The 18591-nt window shown below is 52.0% G+C and overlaps 1 protein-coding gene across 3 annotated transcripts in view; it reads left to right on the top strand.

Moving 5' to 3' along the window:
- LOC129654995 (glutathione S-transferase Mu 1-like) overlaps window positions 1–18591 on the top strand; it is a 114728-nt gene that overhangs the window by 73849 nt on the left and 22288 nt on the right. The window contains exon 9 of one of the 3 annotated variants that reach the window (XR_008715699.1): window positions 6342–7167. The exons of the other annotated variants lie outside the window; for them this stretch is intronic. The gene's annotated coding sequence lies outside the window, so the exon portion shown is untranslated. Of the gene's footprint in view, window positions 1–6341; window positions 7168–18591 lie in introns of those variants that run through there. 3 annotated transcript variants of the gene reach the window in all.

The raw sequence follows: 18591 nt of genomic DNA, 5'->3' as shown, positions 1-18591 counted from the left end.
CCCACCTTTGCTGCCTGGTTAATGACTGGGTGCCTCCTTCCCATTTCACCTCCAACACACCCACATCCTGGCAGGGTCCCTGGATTCCCCTTGCCTCTCAGCTGGTTCAGCTGTGGTCTGGGAGGACACACAGCTTCTTCTATCTCTGTCAGAACCCTTAACGCGAGATACTGGTGAAGACCTTCATTTTCTCTTCTACTAGACAAGGTACTTCTTGAGGACAGGGTTTTGTGTCTTCTTCTGTGTAATACTCACAGCCAAACCAGTGTCTGCCACCTAACAGAGGATCACAGAGTGAGTGAGTGAAGATAGACAGGAACCAGAAGTCAGGAGAGCAGAAGTGGCTGGGAGAGGAGGGAGTGACCTGGAGGAGGGTGTCAGCATCCCCTGCACACACATTTCTCCCAGGTCCAGCTGCACGTCAGGGGGCCTCCCCTTTCCCGCCTCTCCTTGACAGCTGGTGCCGTCCAGATACTAGTTCTGTGAGGGCAAGGGGCCTGGAGGATGATCAGGGACCTACACTTTAAACTGAGAGCACCCTTCCCCTCCCGGGGGACCCTGCCAGCCTCCCTGCAGCCCTTGGGGCTGGTGGGAGAAATGGAAACATGAGGTGCTGGGACTGATCACCTATCCCACCCAGCACTGAGTATATGCACTGGCTGTGTGCACGGCCCTGTGCTGAAGCCCTGAGTCTGTGCACATTCGATGTGACTATCCTTTGTCTAGCTGCAGATGGAACGAGGGTGGGCACAAGCCACAGGGGACAGGGATGAGCTCTGGCTGAGTGCTGGAGCGTGTCTGGAGCTGGGGTGCTCAGCCAGGAGGTAAGACTTGACTGGATCTTGAAGCAGAGAGAAAAGGGCCATGGCAGTGCTGGAAAGGGATAACCTGCATCAAGGCCAGCAGTCAGAACACACTGGAGAGTGTATTCCAGGGGCAAAAAACCAGATGCTTTGCTGGCGCCAGGGTTTGGGGAGGGAGTGGTGGGAAGTCAGATGGGAAAAGGACTTTGGAATCAGGTCCTGAAGGACTTTGCCCAGCCAAAGAGTTTGGACTTGAACAGTAACTAAGGTCAAATGGTGAGACCCACAGGACAGCGGGAAAGTTGGGGCTGGGGTGGTCGGTGTCTTCAGGAATAATGCCTGGCAGAGTGGCCAGGCAGCGCCCTGCACTTTCCTCAGGGCTATTTTCTCCGAGGCCAGCAGGGGGCAGGACAGACCCACGATGTTTCCTGAGGTCTGGGGTGGGGTGGCCCTTCTGAGAGTGCGGAGGAACACCAGGTTCAGAGGGTTCAGAGGGAACCATCCAGCTGTGCACAGCTGAGTGTGCTTGTGTGTGTGTGTGTGTGTGTGTGTGTGTGTGTGTGTGTTGTGGTGGGGGTCAGGGCAGGCCAGCTCCTTCCCTCAAAAGGCCCGTGCGTGGCCTCTGAAGCCACCGAGTTTGGGTGACCTAACAGGACAGCCCTGCCTTGGGCATCCACCCTTCTAGGGCACGCGTCCCAGCCGAGTCCAGCTCTCCAGCTGTGCCTCTTGCTTTTGGTATCCCCAGCTCCTCCCCATAATGAGGGAGCCCCAACCTCAAGAGTATCTGAATTGGGCCCCCACTGAGGGCACCCCAACTTCTTTGGAATCAACCCAAATCCAGGAAAGTACCTACGGAAAAGGAAGGCCCATTCCCCTGCTCAGTCCCCTCCCCAAAAAGGAGTGGGGAAGATTGTTAGGAGACAAGCAGAAGTCATTCTGTGGGCATCTGACAAAGGCTTGCCCAGTGGCTTCTATGTTAGACAGGACACGAAAGGGCAGCATCCTGGCCCAGAGTTCCTGGTGCACAGGGTCAGTGACTCCCGAGACCTAGCTGGTAAGGGCTGAGGGTGTAGGAGTAAAGTGCCCAGAAGTCCTGAGGAGCAGAGGATGCTTCTGCTCATCTAGCGCTTCAAAAGTTTTGACAAAGGAGGTGATACTGGTGTGTATGCTCGATCTCTGTTGTGTCCGACTATTGCCCTGGACTATAGTCTGCCAGGCTCCTCTGCCAATGAAATTTTCCAGGCAAGAAATACTGGAGTGGGTTGTCATTTCCTTCTCCAGGGGATCTTCCCAACCCAGGGATCACACTCGCATCTCCTGCGCCTTCTGCATTGGCGGGTGGATTCAAAGGAGGTGATACTGGAGGTAGGTCTTAAAATAGTAAGATTTTGCCAGATGGAGAAAAAGGAAGGGCATCTGGAACAGGGAAACCAGCATAGCAAAGACACAGAGGTGAGGCTGTGATAACAGAACACTGATGAACAGAGGTATATGTGCTCCCACCCCCAGCTCTATTGGGATGTAATTGACATGTAACATGGTATAAATTTAAGATGCACAACACAATGAATTGGTATAGGTATATATTGTAAAATGATTACAGTGGCAATTGCAATTAATAATTATTATTGCAAAATTACTACCACATAAAGGTAGTTAACCATATGCTTTTTGTGTGGCACTCCTCCTGCTATAATATTTATTTATGTTTCTAATCCTCACATCAACCCTCAGGGTGCCATGATGCCCACTTTATGGATGAAGAGACTGATGGCCAGGGAAGCAAAGTGACAGCCCTGATAAGAAACTTAGGAGCTGACCTACCAGTCAAGAACCATGTGACCCTACTCTGCCTCTGGGACTGGAGTTAAGATGGGGGTGAGTGGGTTGCAGAAATATCACAAAGTCTTCCTCCTCCAGAGGACCCCACCCTTGGTCTTAGTGTCCCTGGCCAGGCTGTGAGACCTTCCGGTCAAACACTCTGCTCTCAAACAACTATGTATCTGATCGTCTTGTAGCTTTTGCTTTTCCTTTTAAAAAAGTTGTTGTTCTAATTGTATTCTTGTGGGTTGGAGATTTTGTCCAGGCCTGGGTCAGAAAGAGAAGGAGGAGCCCTGGGGTGGAGGGAGAGGAGAGGGGGCTGAACCATACCCCAGGGCAAGTCAACCTGCCCCTTCAAGGCTTGTCTCCCTGCCTGAGAGGGTGAGGTGCTGAGAGAGCAGAGCTCCCTCCACTGACATCTTCTTCCAGATGAGAGACAGGCCTGCTCCTACGGGCCTCCCCTCATCTGTAGGGGCCCCTCCAAGCCTCTGCTCTGGACCTTGGGACAGCCATCCTCACATCTTCTGAAGGCCCCTTCTTAGAAATCACCCAGAGCTTCTAAACTGGGAGCTCGCATCTTTTCCTTGCCAAGTGAAAGAGAAAGTCACTCGGTTGTGTCTGATTCTTTGTGACTCCACGGACTGTAGCCTGCCAGGCTCCTCTGTCCGGGGAATTCTCTAGGCAAGAATACTTGAGTGGGTAGGCATTCCTCAAAAATCAATTTACATACATATATTAAATCATTATGTTGTACACCTGAAACTGTGTCATATGTCAATTATACTCAATACAAATCATTAAAAGTTATAAAAATTTTGATAAATACTATAAGATCAAGGGAAGGCATATAAAAATTAAGAGCGTTCTGTCCACCCCTGCTCCTGCTCCCATCCTATTCCCCAGGGAACCACTCTTAAGAATTTCTTGTTTATCCCTAAGGCATGTTCCTTATAAACAAGCATATATAGATACACATCACTGTATTTTTTTTAACACAGTTGAATCATAACTATATTATTTTATGGCTAGCTTTTGTTCTCATTTAATGTCATATTTTGGGCCTCCTTTTTATGTCAATGTCTGTATATCCACCCATTCTTTGTACTGACTGCAAAGTCCTTGTAAAGACTCAAGTAACCAGTTCCTTTTTTTGCTGGACATTTAACATGCTTCCAGTTTTTACTATTACAGATAGTGCTGAGATGAACAGCTATATTTGTAGATTAATTGCCTGCTGATTAAAATTTGAATATTTGTTACCAAATTGACTTCCCAAAACACTGTAACAACCTACAGTACCATCAGTAGTGCATGAGAATACCCATTTTCTTGCATCTTTACCAATATGAGTATTGCTGCTGCTGCTAAGTCGCTTCAGTCATGTCTGGCTCTGTGCGACCCCATAGATGGCAGCCCACCAGGCTCCCCTGTCCCTGGGATTCTCCAGGCAAGAACACTGGAGTGGGTTGCCATTTCCTTTTCTAATGAATGAAAGTGAAAAGTGAAAGAGAAGCCGCTCAGTCGTGCCTAACTCTTAGCGACCTCATGGACTGCAACCCACCAGGCTCCTCCATCCATGGGACTCTCCAGGCAATAGTACTGGAGTGGGTTGCCATTAAATCTTTATTGATTTGATAGGTGAAAAATAATATCTCATTAAAAATTAAGTACCTTTTAGAGTGAGTTTGAGTATATTTTCCTATATTTGTTGACTATTTTAATTTCTTCTTCTCTTTTTGTGAATCCCATGTTATTGATGTTTGACCATTTCAAGGGAGGTCTATGCATCATTTTCTCATTGATTCACAGGAGCTCTTTGTATATTAAGGAAATAAGCATATAAGATCCATTTTATTATCTGCTATATACTCCATATTTAGAAGAAATTTGTTAAATAATGATTGCTAATTTATGACTTCTTTCTCTATTTTCTCAATCTAATTCTGGTACATGGACCCTCAGAAAGCTTATCAAATGGTCTGCACTGAGTTGATGTGACTCTGGCTAAAGCAAAGCCAGAGTCCCAAAAGCCTCACTGTTAATCCCAGAAGCCTCGCTGTGGCTAAATGTAGGCTGTCTGTTGGCTTTCTGAAATATTTTAAGTGGCTTGAGGCACCGTCGGGCCGGGGGCCCCAGCGTGGGAGCCGCAGCCGCAGCCCTGGCCCCGTCAGCGCAGCTCATTTGATCAGCAGTGTGGTCTGCACCTGTGCGCATCGCTCGGTCCAGCTGTGAATTCTTGTGTTCTTGTGAGTGGGCTGAGTGTTTGCATATTTTCCTCTTTGTTTACAGGCACTTAGGGGTGTGGGTCCCTCTTCCCTTAGCACAAAGTCCCTGAGCCTGCTCCCAGGCCAGACTCAGTGGGACATTACTGGTGCTGAGTCCTGGGGATGGAGGAGAGCATGTGGAAAGCAGGAAGGCGAGCAGGAGGAGGCTCCCAGCTGGCCCCAACCTCTCTGGCTTCTCCGCATTCTTGGGGGAATCTTCCCAGGGACACATTCCATTCCTTTGAGGGACCCAGGCAGGATAAGAGCTGGTTTGCAGGGCCTGAGATTGGGAAGTGGGGCTGCTAGACACCAAATATGAAGGAGTAAGGGGCAGAGATTGTGGAGGATAGAGCAGGTGGTGAGGGGAGGCCCTGGGCAGGGGGAGGTGGGTTTCAGGCTTCTGGGCAGCCCCTCCCTGCTCAGCCTAAAGATGGTTTCACTGGGGTTGTGCTGTTCCCTCCTGGTCCTGGGGTGTGTGGGAGGAGGCTCTGAGATCCCAGTGGGAGCAGGGGCTGGGGGTGGACAAGGGTGGCAGGCAGAGCAGGGAAGGAGAAGCCTGGTAGAGCCTCACAGCTGACTTTGAAGCCTCCAGGTTGGTTTGTTTGTTTAACCCAGGGCTGACTTTTATGAGACCGCCACATTCCTGGGGATTGGCGAGAGCGAAGGTGATTAATGGGGTTGGCTATGGTAGCGGGAGCAGCAGGAGGCGGAAGAGGCAGCCAAGAAGAACCTGAGTTGACACCCTGAAGCCCCAGATTCCCAGTGCTGTGGTGGACACCCCGGAGGGTAGTGGTGGTTCTGTGGAACCCAGCAACCCATCGCCTTCCTCCAGGACTGGAGAAGGAGAGATGTCCCTTCTCTTCCAGGGCACAAGGCTGGGCCCTGTTCTCTGCCTGGCAAGCTGTCCTGAGGTTGGGAGGGGACAGAGCCAGGGCAGGGCCAGGGGCAGGTCTACCCGTGTTCTGTCCTGGAAAAGCGCCTGAGGCATGTGACTCATCCCGTGGAGCCTGAGCTTCCTCTGAAAACAAGGCCAAGAGGTAGCTAGCTTATAGATAGTGCCTGGCTGCGCTTTCCTTAACCCTCCTTATCTTGTGAGCGCCCTCAACCAATAAGACCTGGACCCAAACGGAGTCTCTGGGGAGACAGTGAGAAAGCTCCACCCTTTGTTCGACATGGTTTATGTTGGCCTGCAGAAGATTATTCACTGAGTAAATATACAGATCTACCATGATGACAAATTTGAATGCTGCTCCGGTGTACAATGCAAGTCAGTAGGCGTATCAGCTTGTTTCCCTTTCATGCCTGTCAACAGCCAGTGAAAATGTTAGCAGATAGGGTAGGGGGCCCTGGAGAAAGAGAACCAGGCATGGCTTTCTTGACGTAAGAGAAGCCATTTTTGTCCTAAGCCATTTTGGTTGAACTAAGTCTGACCACAATGCTTGCCCTTAAACAGGTCTCGGTAATGAATGATCTTAAGGGAAGTGAGGAAATGCAGGAACAAAGGGAAAGCAGTCAAGAAATAATAGTTCAGCCATAAAAGAGAGTCCTGGATCTTCCTCAAGGATATACATCACCATCTGATGCCCGTCTTTGAGTTCTGCAGGAATTAAGGCCCTCACGCACGTGGAGGGCAGAGTGAGCATGCTGACTCTCCTGACTTCAATCAACTAAAGCTTGGATTCTGTCCATCTTTGCCCTAATTCTACACTGGATTGTTCTCTTCTCAAGACCCTTCATCAACATACATGTGCTGCTGCTGCTGCTAAGTCGCTTCAGTCGTGTCCGACTATGTGCGACCCCAGAGACGGCAGCCCACCAGGCTCCCCATCCCTGGGATTCTCCAGGCAAGAACACTGGAGTGGGTTGCCATTTCCTTCTCCAATGCATGAAAGTGAAAAGTGAAAGTGAAGTCGCTCAGTCGTTCCCGACTCTTAGCGCCCCATGGACTGCAGCCTACCAGGCTCCTCTGTCCATGGATTTTCCAGGCAAGAGTACTGGAGTGGGGTGCCATTGCCTTCTCTGAACATACATGTACCCTTAGCTTAAAAAACTTCCGCAATTTGCTGTTCAGGGAGACACTGCTTTGGGAAAGATCTCCAGTGTTCTTGTTGTTCAGTCGCTAAGTTGTGTCTGACCCTTCACCCGTGGACTGCAGCATGCCAGGCTTCCCTGTCCTTCACTATCTCTTGAGTTTGTTCAAATTCATGTCTATTGAGTCAGAGATGACATCCAACCATCTCATCCTCTGTCACCCCCTTCTCCTTGGTTGCTGCAAGTAATAAATCCTTCCTTCTCCAAGTCTTTGGCTTGGTTGTATCCTTTGGTTTAACACCTACCAAGAAGTGAACCCAGTTTTCAGGTAACAGTGACACTCAGAACATGGTGGTGAAGAACAGGGCACCAGAGCCAGAACCAGGGAGATGAGGAGAGGGCGTGCCTCACCGGAGCCGACTGTGCGTTGGTTCTGCCTCTGCGAACGGGGCCTGGCAGGATGCCCTGCTCCTATGGGGACTGGGTGACCCTGGTGTGTTGGCTCAGCAGAGGGCTGAGGGGCCCTTCTTCTCCCAGCCAGGCTCTGCCCACCTGAGAAGGGCTGGGAGAAGGAGTCTCACTGTAGGCTGGTTGTTCTCACACAGAACATGGGTGGGTCTTGAAATCCCTTTCAGTTCTCCAGTCTGACACCTGAATCTGCCACTAGATCTTGGTCTGGGCTGTCCAACTCTACAGTTAACTTAGCGGGCTGGGTTCAAAGAGTAGGCCTAGGACATAGCTGCTGTGGGGGGAGAAGGTGGGTCCTTCAGGGTTTCAGCAAAGGCCTAGAACCTGAAGGAGACACAGGGCCCCCAGCTGGAGGTGAGAGAGGAGGTAGTTGAGGGTCACTGACACGGCATATGTGTGTGTATATGTGTAGTGGTGTGCGTGCATGCATCTGCATGTGTGTTTTTATGTGGCTTTGTGTGTGTACATCTTTAAAAATAACATTTGTCCCATTTTCCTGTTTTTCTAGAGCAGGCCTGCTTGGGGCAGTCTGTCCTGGAACTGCCAAGGCAGTGTGTGTGTATGTGTGTGTGTGTGTGTGTGTGTTGGGGTAGATGTCATCACTGTGGCTCTTGGTAAAGTCACAGCAAAGCCTTCTCAATTTCTTTGGTGTTGTTTGGGGAATTTGTATGCCTCTGCCACCCTTGAAATTAAGGACTTCTATTTAATGCATTTCCTCAAAGAATGCATGCCCCGAAGACTTGTCTAGGTCAGAGATGGCCTGTGGGTCCCAGAGATAGAGGGAGAATAAGACATGACTCCCACAGCCCCAAGTCCACCGCAGGCGGTAAGATGCAGTGAGCAGGGAGGCACTTTGAGGGAGCCTCCCTCAGGCTGCAGAGAGAGCAGGGGGTGCTTGCTCTGCCTGGGATGGGCAGCAGGAGGCGCCACCTCCTACACCGTATAGTGGATGAACATCAGCAAGGTCCCCATGAAGGGGAGAGGCACCGTGGCCGGAGAACCCACTTGCCACCAGAGTTGTGAAAGAGCCTGGGCTGTCAGAGAACTAGAGGAAGCGTGGTGGCCAGACCTTGGGGTCAAAGACCGTGGAGACAGAGATGCTTGTCTTGAGGGTCACTGCTCAGTGTTTCCAGGGCCTGGCTGAGGGGTTGGGACTTTAGTCTGTGGCAGGGGACCCCCATTCAGCTGCCTGCAGGGCCTGGATAGGGGGTGGAGGTGTGAAGATGCTAGTGCAAGACGTTGCTCTGAAGTGGGCTGGTCTTTTCCCCAAGGTGAGCCAACAGGCACAGTCAACATGTCGCCGAACTCAGTCTTCAGAGAAGCTGGAAACTGAGATTTTTATGTGGTTCCTTTTATTTTTAGATGTTAGTAATTAATCCAGATTTAACACTAAGCAAAACAATAACACACATGCAAGCCTAACAGGAAAGGTCTGCCAGCTGGATTTGGCTCAGAGGCCACAAGTATGACCTCAGGCTGGGGTGGGAGGGGAGGTACCGGAGGTTCAGGGTGGGAGTGAGGGGCCAGGGTCTGCTCCCCGTGGGGGCATCTTGGAACTGCTATAAGGAGGGCAGGCTGCAGGGAGGCCAAGAGATCAACTGAGAAGCTGAGAGAAAAAAATCTTCCTCTTTATTCATTCATTTACTGAATGTTGATTGGGCACGTGTTCCAGGCAGAAACTGTTCTGGGCAGTGCTGCTAAGGGGATACCCAGAGGTGGAACTCCATCTTTGTTAAATATATATATTTATGGGTGTCCCCTTAGCAGCACTGCCCAGAACAGTGCCTGCCTGGAACATGTGCCCAGTATGTATGTGTGTGTGTGTGTGTGTGTGTGTGTGTGTGTGTGTGAGTGTGTGTGTGTGTATGTATGTATGTGTGTATATATATATATATATAGGCTTCCCTTGTGGCTCAGCTGGTAAAGAATCTGCCTGCAATACAGGGGACCTGGGTTCGATCCCTGGGTTGGGAAGTTCCCCTGGAGAAGAGAAAGACTACCTACTCCAGTATTCTGGCCTGGAGAATTCCATGGGCTGTACAGTTCATGGGATTGCAGAGAGTCAGACACAACTGAGCGACTTTCACTTTAATATATATATATGTATATGTATATTATGGGCACTCCAGACATGACTGAGTGACTTTCCCTTTAATATATATACATATATATATGTATATTACGGGCATTCCCCTGGGCGGGGACGCCAGCATTCAAGCTTGCACGCTGATGTCTTTGCTTTTCGGGTTCCTCTGCCTCCTTCAGCCGGATTTCCCCACCAGCTGGCTGAGGTCTAGGGTGTCTCCTGTTCCCTCCCAGGCATCCTCTCCTGTCTTTGGGGGCCCGGGGGTTTATACTTTGGGTCCCAGGCCAAAACCACCTCCATCGCAACCTCTTTTCTGGATTGTGCCCCCTCTCCAGTGGGTAATCCCCCCTTCCCTTCTGGAGTTTACTGCGGCCTCTTTTGGAAACTGCAGGTTCTCTGAAAGCTCCTGTTGTGCTATAGCTCTGCCCTCCACACGCATCCTCCAGCCGCTAGATGCCAGAGGGAGAGGAGCCTCCTCCCCGTCCCCGGCCCTCTCATCAGCAGGACAGTAGCAGAACTTCTCCTCTGGACCCGAGCAGACACTCTCATATCCATGCTACTGGCTGAGCAGCCAGTCTGGGCCTGTGCTAGTCTAGCAATGTCCACATGGGACCTGGCGTCTGTCCTCCAGTCACTCCCAGGAGAGGAGAGTAAGGCCTGGCCACCACCCACAGAAAAACCACTTAATGCCTTTAAGATGGTCCCCAGAAACCAATGAGGGCTATGCGACAGCAGAGACCCAATTCTTAGGGCAAGGCACTTGACCTTCATGAGCTCATGGAATCTCACCACAACCCGTTAAGCCTTGTTATTGTACCATTTTACAGGTGAGGAGACTGAGGCTCTGAGAAGTGAATAACCAGCCTGACATGTCATAGCTGCTTTTTTTTTTTTTTGACCAGGGGGGTTGACTGCCAAGCCCACTTCCTTCATGGGGTTGAGGCATGCCCCTCAGTCTTGGGGGTCGGCTAAGGGCCAGCCTGAGGTGGTGGTGGAGGCTATTTCAGGGATGGGGTGTGAGAGCTGGGGGGCTGCCAAGGCATATCCCCATGGGCTTCTGTTGTACTTTCTCTGGAAATGGGGAGCACTTCAAGCTGACTTACGTATTATTTGTGGGCAGGCCTGACTGCTGGAGGGGTCTGGCAGTACCCCCACCCTCCTCAAGCCCTCGCCCAGCCCTCTCTCTGATCTCTGAGTCCATGGCTCATGCCTCCACCGTCTCCTTCTAAACAAAGGATAAGCACTGGATTAGGAGGCAGGGGCCAGGAATTCACCTGTGACCTTGACTTTGGGTCTGCAAAATAGGCATAAGCACTGACTATCCTGCAGGGACTTAGTAGAGATCAAAAAATTGAAGGTTACAGAAGGAAACTGCTAGAAAAATTTCATGGCATGATTCATTCATTCATTCTCCAGGTATTTATTGAGCACATAACCTGTGCCAGGCCATGCATTAGATTTTAGGGATACAGTCCCAAAGAAGACAATTCTTATCTGCATGGGGCTTAGCATCTAGAGGGGAGACAGGCATGAAATAGGAGCACAGACAAATACTTAAGTACCAAATGAATTGTGCCCTACGAGATTATTTAACAGGATCAAACGTGGGATCAGGGAGGTTTTCCCGAGGAAATAAGATTTAAACTGAGGGAAGGGAGTGGTCAGCCTTGTACAGGGCAGGTAAGGGCCTCTGGGTACAGGGCATGAGAGCAAAGTCCTGGAGTGGGGAGTAAGCCAGAGGCTTGTGATGGGACATGGGGGGAGGGGGACGTGGACTGACAGCTGATTAGGCATGGCCTTGCGAGGTATCAGGTGAAGGCGTTTAAGTGACCTAACAACAATTAACCTTATTTCCAACCCCTGTCTCCTTGTCCTGGGTCCCTGGAGCTTCTCCCTGCCTTCTTTGCCCGGAGTATCTCCACTCCAAGTGATGAGAAATTGGGCTTGAGGAAGAGGTCTCAGGCCCCTACCCCCCTCCCTGAGCCAAGGGGCAGCTGATTGAAAGCAGACGCCTTGCCCTGGTGGGGCCCTGGCGGGAGCGGCAAAGCTGGCTCCCCACTGCTGACCTCAGACCTGCACCGCTGGCATGTCCTGGCCGCAGACTCTCTGTCAGCAAAGCCGCATCCGTCCTGCCTGGAGACGGTCACTGTGGCTGCCCACACCCCCAACCCAGCAATTTCTCTGCCACGGTGAGAAACCTCCTGTGCTCCTGGGCCAAGGCCCAGCCTCCTCTAATTGGGCCTGGAGCCCTGGCTGGAGGAGGAAGAGATGCCAAAAAGGTTCTTAGAAAGGCACGAGCCTGGGAGAGGTCCCCATCACCCTTACCCGCTTCCTCGGCACACCTGTCTCAGGGTCATGCCAAGTGGGGGCTCCATTATTCTCTGTGCCTCGGGCTACGCTCTGTGCTAAATGCTTTGCATCCTCACTAAATGCTCACAAGCAGCTCCATGAGGCGCGTGACAGGCTCACAGAGGGTACTTGTCACATAGCTGGTAAGCGGCAGAACTGGGGTTTGGACCCAGGTGAAGTGAAGTGAAAGTCAGTCAGTCGTGTCTGACTCTGTGACCCCAAGGACTATATAGTCCATGGAGTTCTCTAGGCCAGAATTCTGTAGTGGGTAGCCTTTCCCTTCTCCAGGGGATCTTCCCAACCCAGGGATTGAACCCATGTCCCCCGAATTGCAGGCATATTCTTTACCAGCTGAGCCACAAGGGAAGCCCAGGTACTGGGTTCTAAAGGCGATGACCCCAGTAGGCCAGTGGGCCCTGGCTCTTCCTGTCCCCCTCAGACATTCCTTGTGTCTGCTGCTCCTGAGGGAGCCCAGCTCAGGTCCAAGCTGCTCAAGGCCCAGAGGTCCCTGAGGATCTTAGCACAGGGCACTGAGATGGACCCAGAGAATGCTAGAGCCACCTCTGGGCCGTGGGAGCCCCTCTCTTGAGCAACCTGAGCTCTGGACATTGTCAAGGGCAGTGTGTCCAATTCACAGTTTGAACCATGCCCAGCCGCCCCTTCTGAGAGAGGAATTATGATTTGATGGTTTCCCCTGAATGCCCACCCCCCCCCCCCAGGAGCCCAGATGTCCCTTCTGAGAGAGGAATTACAATTTGATGGTTGCCCCTGAATCCTCCTGCCCAGGAGCAGGTCCTGCTCACCTAGCTTCTGAGGCTGCTGCCTCCCCAGGTCCTGCTATCATGTTCCCCAGCTCCTGTTGTGTACCTGGAGGAGTCTGGGATCTCCAGAGATGCCTCCTAGGTCTCTCAGCAAACCCGGTGCTACCCTGACTGCCCCGCGCTCTTAGGCAGCCCTAGAAGTGCATCCTCTTTCCTTGACCCCCACAAGGAGCCCACCCCACCTCACAGACCCACATGCTCTCCCGTTACCCTGGTGTCCCTGGTCCATTTAGCCCTCTTTTGTCCAAGCCAGCACCTCTGCCTGACCCCCTCCTTCAGATAGGTCTTTTTGCTCTCCGTTGGTCAGTCTGTCAGTCAACAAGCATTCACTGAACCATATGGACATATTGGCAAGAGCTCAGGAGCTGGAGCCAGCTGCTAGGGATACTGTAATGCAACTCTCTTGCATCCCTGGTTCCAGGAGCTCACATCTGGGGCTTCCAGGGTGTGAAGAGAAAAGGCTCCCCTGCTGCCCTGGCCTCAAGATTGGCTTGTCCCTGCTGCCAGTTACTGAAAAAAACATTGATCTGGCAGGATGCCCCACGGAGACCAATTTTTTTCTGTTCCATGTGAAAGTTACCAAGTTGGTGGTCTGTGGGCAGGTGAATCGGCACTGAGGCTAACCGAGGTGTGCGGCTTTCAGGGATGCTCAGACACAGAGGAGTAGCGAGATTGTTTGTGTTTTAGGGTCTGAAAAGGAGAAGTAGCCCCAACCCCAGCAGGGATCCTGGGGAAGGAAAAGGGACTGAACTCCTGTCTGCAGGAAGTGGGCCCAGAAGCCCTGCAGATGCAGCACGGAATGACCACGTGTAAGCATGAGCAGCATGAGTGTGGGGAGCACCTCAGCAGGCAGGGTTGGTGGCACCTGGGGCCATACGTGGAGTCGCCCCCCTGGGAGATCCATGTGGCCTGAGAGTATAGGACGAGCTTCTTCTGCCATGGGGGGATAGTGTCACCAGGCACGGGACTGGTCAGGATCCCAGTGCTCCTGGCCCCCTTTGGGGAGTTGGACCTTCCACCTCTCCCTTTGGAGCACATAAGACTTGGGGTTCTTGGACAACTCAAAGGGAGAGGAAGCTTCCAGAGGAAGGCACAGACTTCCTTCAAGTATAGCAGGTTGGGTCTAGATGGTTTTAAGTAAAATTCCAAAATCAAAGAAATGCAATGGTATTTGCATTCTGTTGCCACACGTAGCGGTTACTAACATAGCAGCTTCTGTGGTCCAAAAGCTTACAGTGTGCCAGATACTGTGCCAAACCTTCCATATACATTATTCTAGTTAATTCTCAAAACAAGATAGGTGCTTTTTTTTTTTTTATCGCCATTTTACACAAGAGGAAACAGAGGCACAGAGAGGTTAATCAACTTGCTCAAAATGACACAGCTAGCAAAGCTATGAGCTGGTTCATAATCCACATTATCTCTCACTCCAGTCTTTCAATCACAGATCCCCCTGCATCTGCGTCTAAGGGTTCCGTGCATCTGTGGAGGCCCGGGAGATCTGGGCCTGCAGGGAAGAACGCTGGCATCCGGAGGCCTCGGGGCCTAACAGAAGGGGCCGCTCTCAGGTGCCTGTCTCCCGCAGCAGCTGGATCCCATTACAGCACAGAGGGCCATCTTTAGAAAGCCACCTTCTCCTGGGCCGCGAAGGAACAGGGTGACCACAGCCCGTGAACCCTGGGGCCCCTTGAGTTCCCACTGCCTGCCCGGCAGGGTTTCACAAACCCGTTGACGTTGACAGGGCAGCCTGTGAGGAGGGAGCAGGAAGCCTGGGGGCCCTGTGGTCTGCCAGCATGGCTCAGAGTTTCCTGGGCTGAGCCCTTCCTGCGGGGCCCTCTTCAGGGCTCTGCCAGCAAGTGCCCCCTGTCCCGCGGCTCTCTGTGGCCCTGTCTGGCTCTGAGAGACAAAGCCCACTGACCCCAGAGTCCCTGAAGGGCCAAGAAGGTCCTGTCCTTTGCATGCTGAGCCTTGGGGGAGCTTTGCTATCCTGGCCCTGGCCTCAGGGTGTCTGAAGCTTCCTGGGGACCAACACTGTGAGGCTGGGGCAAGGACTGTACTACATGCAGTCAGGAGTCCCGGCCTCCACCCTCAGCTCCAGTGCTGTGACCTCGGGCAGGTGTCAACATCCCTGAGCCCTGTTCCCTCGTCTGCCTCACAGGGTGTAAAACCCTTGTTGAACAGGAAAATACTCTGCAAGTTTCAAGGGCTCTCTCACCTGGCTGTGGCCTGATCTCAGGATCTAATGGTTCTCCCTTGTGGAAACTCTGCCAAGTCTGAATCCCCAAGTTTCCACAGAAAAGGGAGGACGCATTCCAGATAGTGGACAGCCTGAGCAAACGCTCAAGGTCAGGAACGCAGACACTCACACGCGCACGCACACACACACACACATACACACACTGAGCTCTTTGTGCCAGACCCTGTCTTAAATATTTTACATATGTAAACTCATTTATCTCTTGCTGCTGCTGCTGCTGCTGCTACTAAGTTGCTTCAGTCGTGTCCGACTCTGTGCGACTCCAGAGACGGCAGCCCACCAGGCTCCCCTGTCCCAGGGATTCTCCAGGCAAGAACACTGGAGTGGGTTGCCATTTCCTTCTCCAATGCATGCAAGTGAAAAGTGAAAGTGAAGTCGCTCAGTCATGTCCGACTCCTAAGCGACCCCATGGACTGCAGCCTACCAGCCTCCTCTGTCCATGGGATTTTCCAGGCAAGAGTACTGGAGTGGGTTGCCATTGCCTTCTCCCTTATCTCTTGTAATATCCCTATAAAGTAGGTACTAGCTTGCCTCCATTTTACAGATGAGGCAATGGAGGCTCAGAGAAGTAAAGTAACTTGCTCAAGATCGCACAGCTGAAAGTGGGGAACCCAGATTGTAACCTAAGCAGTCTGCAATGAGAGCATGAGTGGAGGTGAGGGTAGTGGGCCTGGAAAAGATGGGAGAGACATCACGGATTTGGCCGCATCTACCTTGTCCTTTCTGGTAGGGCCAGTGCTTGGTATGGAGTCTGGCACACAGTGGGTACTCAAAGATGTTTCTGAAACCTGGGCTCTGCAGAAGGTGCTTATCTGCGGACCCTGAAGTTTTGCACGATCAGGGGATGCTGGACTTGCTGGGTGGGAGGGCAGTATGGGCCCAGGGCTGAAGCCTAGACTGTCTCATTGCTTCTTTGGCTTGAAATGGGGTTCCTGCCCAGGCCTGTCCTGGGGCATAGGCTCCTTCTCAAAGTGGCTGCTGGACCCGCATTGACATGAGGGCCCACCAAGTGGACAGGCAGGAATTTTAGCTTAAGTAGCTCCTCAGTCCCCCTCTGGGCTCCTCCCCTTGGGCCCTGCCTCTCCTCCCTTCCCTCCTGCACTGGCACACTTGCTGCCTCCCTCCCTGTGGGATGTTCTTTGCTCCTGGAGCTCAGGGTCCAGGGTGGGCCGGAGCCCTGGGGGGACACACACAGACTTGGTGGAGGGTGTTTGTTGCCGGCAGAGGCTGCTGAGAGACCAGCCTGTGTGCAGGGCTGGAGAGCCAAGGGGCTGGTGAGAAAGGAAGTTTCTGTACTCTGTGGCACTCAGACCCCAACAGGAATGTGGCTTTGGGCCAGGATCCCTCTGGGCAAGAAAGGATGACTCAGCAGAAACAGCATCCTGACCCCACAGGATAACTGGAGCCGCTGTGTTGGGGGTGGGTGCCAAGTGGCAGGGCTGGTAAATTCATGATCCCGCCACTTCAGCCTGCATCTCCACCCTCCACCCAGCCCGCCTTCAGATGCCCTTCTCTGGGCTGGAGTTTTAAGACTCTCAGAGTAAAAACCTTCAGAAAGACTTGCGGGGGCGGGGAGGTGGGAAGGGGTACCCCAGCTCTTCCCACTCCAAGGGATGGAATTGAGAAATGATGGATAGGATGAAATCTGTGATTGAGGCCCCTAGGTCTGGTCGTGGGAAGATGCCCAGCACGATTCAGGGTGGGGGGCACTGGGCAGTGGAGAGAGCTGGCCTGGGCCGGGCACCGGGGAATTCCAGCCCCAGAGAGCCAATTGGAAGCACATGTGTTTAGACAGCCATGGAAACCCGCAAAGCTACTTCTCTGTTCCTTGAGTCTAGCCTGTGAAAAACGAAGCATCTATTGCCAGGAACCCTGAGAAATGTCTCCCTTTGTCAGCGGAGGCCTTCATAGCGCAAGCTGGTCACTACTGGGGACTGTAATGGGACTCTAATTAGAGCCATCCTCCTACCCACTTGCACCCCAAGTCCTGAGCAGAAGTGGATGATGGTGGCAGTGAAAGTGAGGGTATTATAGCCGCAGATGCTGCTGCTGTTAGCATTTATCAAGTGTTTCCCATACATACTGCTAACCATCTTTACCTGTTTAATCTCATGCATTCCTCATAAATTCCATACGAAATAGATATGTCCTGAGCTCCTAATTTTAAGAAAGCAAACAGCTTTGCAAAAGATTAACTTGCCTGGGGTCACCCAGGTACCGAGTGGCAGGATAAGCTTCTGAGGCTGGGATGTTAATGATTTGCTTGGTTTGTGACCCCCTTCTTCTGCCCCTTGGGGGAAAGAGGAAGTCAGAGTGCTGGCGGCTCTGCCCCCTCCCCTGGGTGCCACATAGTGACAGGGGGTCACCAGGGTTGACCCGTGGAAACACTGACCCCTTTCTGGGTGCGTTGCAACACTCGGCGGTTTCCCGCGCAAAGCATCACGGGTCTTGGGGTCTGGCAAGCAGTGAGGATCCTGGGATTTGGGGCTAGACGACATGGGTCTGCCCTTGACTTACTAGCTCTGTGCTTTGACACTTTACTCTGTCCCTCTGTGACCCTGGTTGTCACACCTGTAAAGTGAGAAAGAAGAACACAACAATTTGCCCTCCATTTATCTGCCCAGTGAGATGAAATGTAGACCATTAGGCCATTGCAGCCAGAGTAACCAGCCAGACAGCAAGCACAGGGGCTGCTTTGGGGTCCCTCCGGTGGCGGTGGGGGCGGGGATAAAAGAGGGGGGAAGTGGGCGGGGCTGGCATCACACTGCTCAGCTCCCTGGTCAGGAGAGAGGCGGGCAGAGATCAGGAGTTACTTTCTTAACAGATAACACCTGTTTTGCCCTCATCCACCTGCCTCACAGAGATCTCCTGGAGGTGAGGACCTGCAGTGGAATGGCTGCATCTTCCCAGGAAAATCCCACGGGTAGCACTGGTCTAGGCACCAATGACAACCATCAGTCCCTTACAAGTGCCCTGTTTGCTGACTACCCTGTGGATGGAATCTCTTGTCCTGCTCTAACGTGGGCTTCTGTTAGTAGACTGGTTCCTGTTGCCCCAGCAACACAGCAATAGTGGAGGTGGCAGCAAACGGCTGTTAAATCACTTAATCAGTTGTGGCCCATGGGCACTGTGCCAACCAGGGTGGTTACAGCTTTGCCAGGCTTAGTCACCACCGCCTGTAACTTAATGTGGCTGACATCGTTGTAAACACACACAAAACAGGCAAATAATAAGTCCCCAACAAATACATCTTGCTTGCTTGATTTCAGAATCATGAGGGCATTATATTATGTCCCTTACAGTTTTATCCCTGAGTCTATTTTGTTATACTCAAGACCTTGGCAAACCAGTAATTTCCATAGGATGTGTATGGCTAGACTACCCCCCAGTCACCTCATTCCTTGGCTCTTCATAAGGATTTATCAATAACAACATACCCATTCTGTTTAGGCTGTTATTATGGTTCTATCCTGAAACATCCTGTAGTGGTTATTTTTTGGAAACATCATTTGGTTCATAATCTCTTAGCAACAGAACTTGAGGGCTAACGGCCGATGCAACTCCAAGCGAGATGATTGTGCCTCGTGCGTGGGCAAACAAACCCACAGCAGCCAAGTCGGTGCACCCTCTGATTATGGGTTTCATTGTTTTAGGTCATCGCACGTCACCGGCACCCGCCACGAGCCAGGCT

Source organism: Bubalus kerabau, chromosome 6 (assembly GCF_029407905.1).
Source record: "Bubalus kerabau isolate K-KA32 ecotype Philippines breed swamp buffalo chromosome 6, PCC_UOA_SB_1v2, whole genome shotgun sequence".
NCBI classification, from domain to species: Eukaryota; Metazoa; Chordata; class Mammalia; order Artiodactyla; family Bovidae; genus Bubalus; species Bubalus kerabau.
Note: the sequence above shows the minus strand (reverse complement) of the source record. Positions and strands in the feature narration are given on the sequence as shown.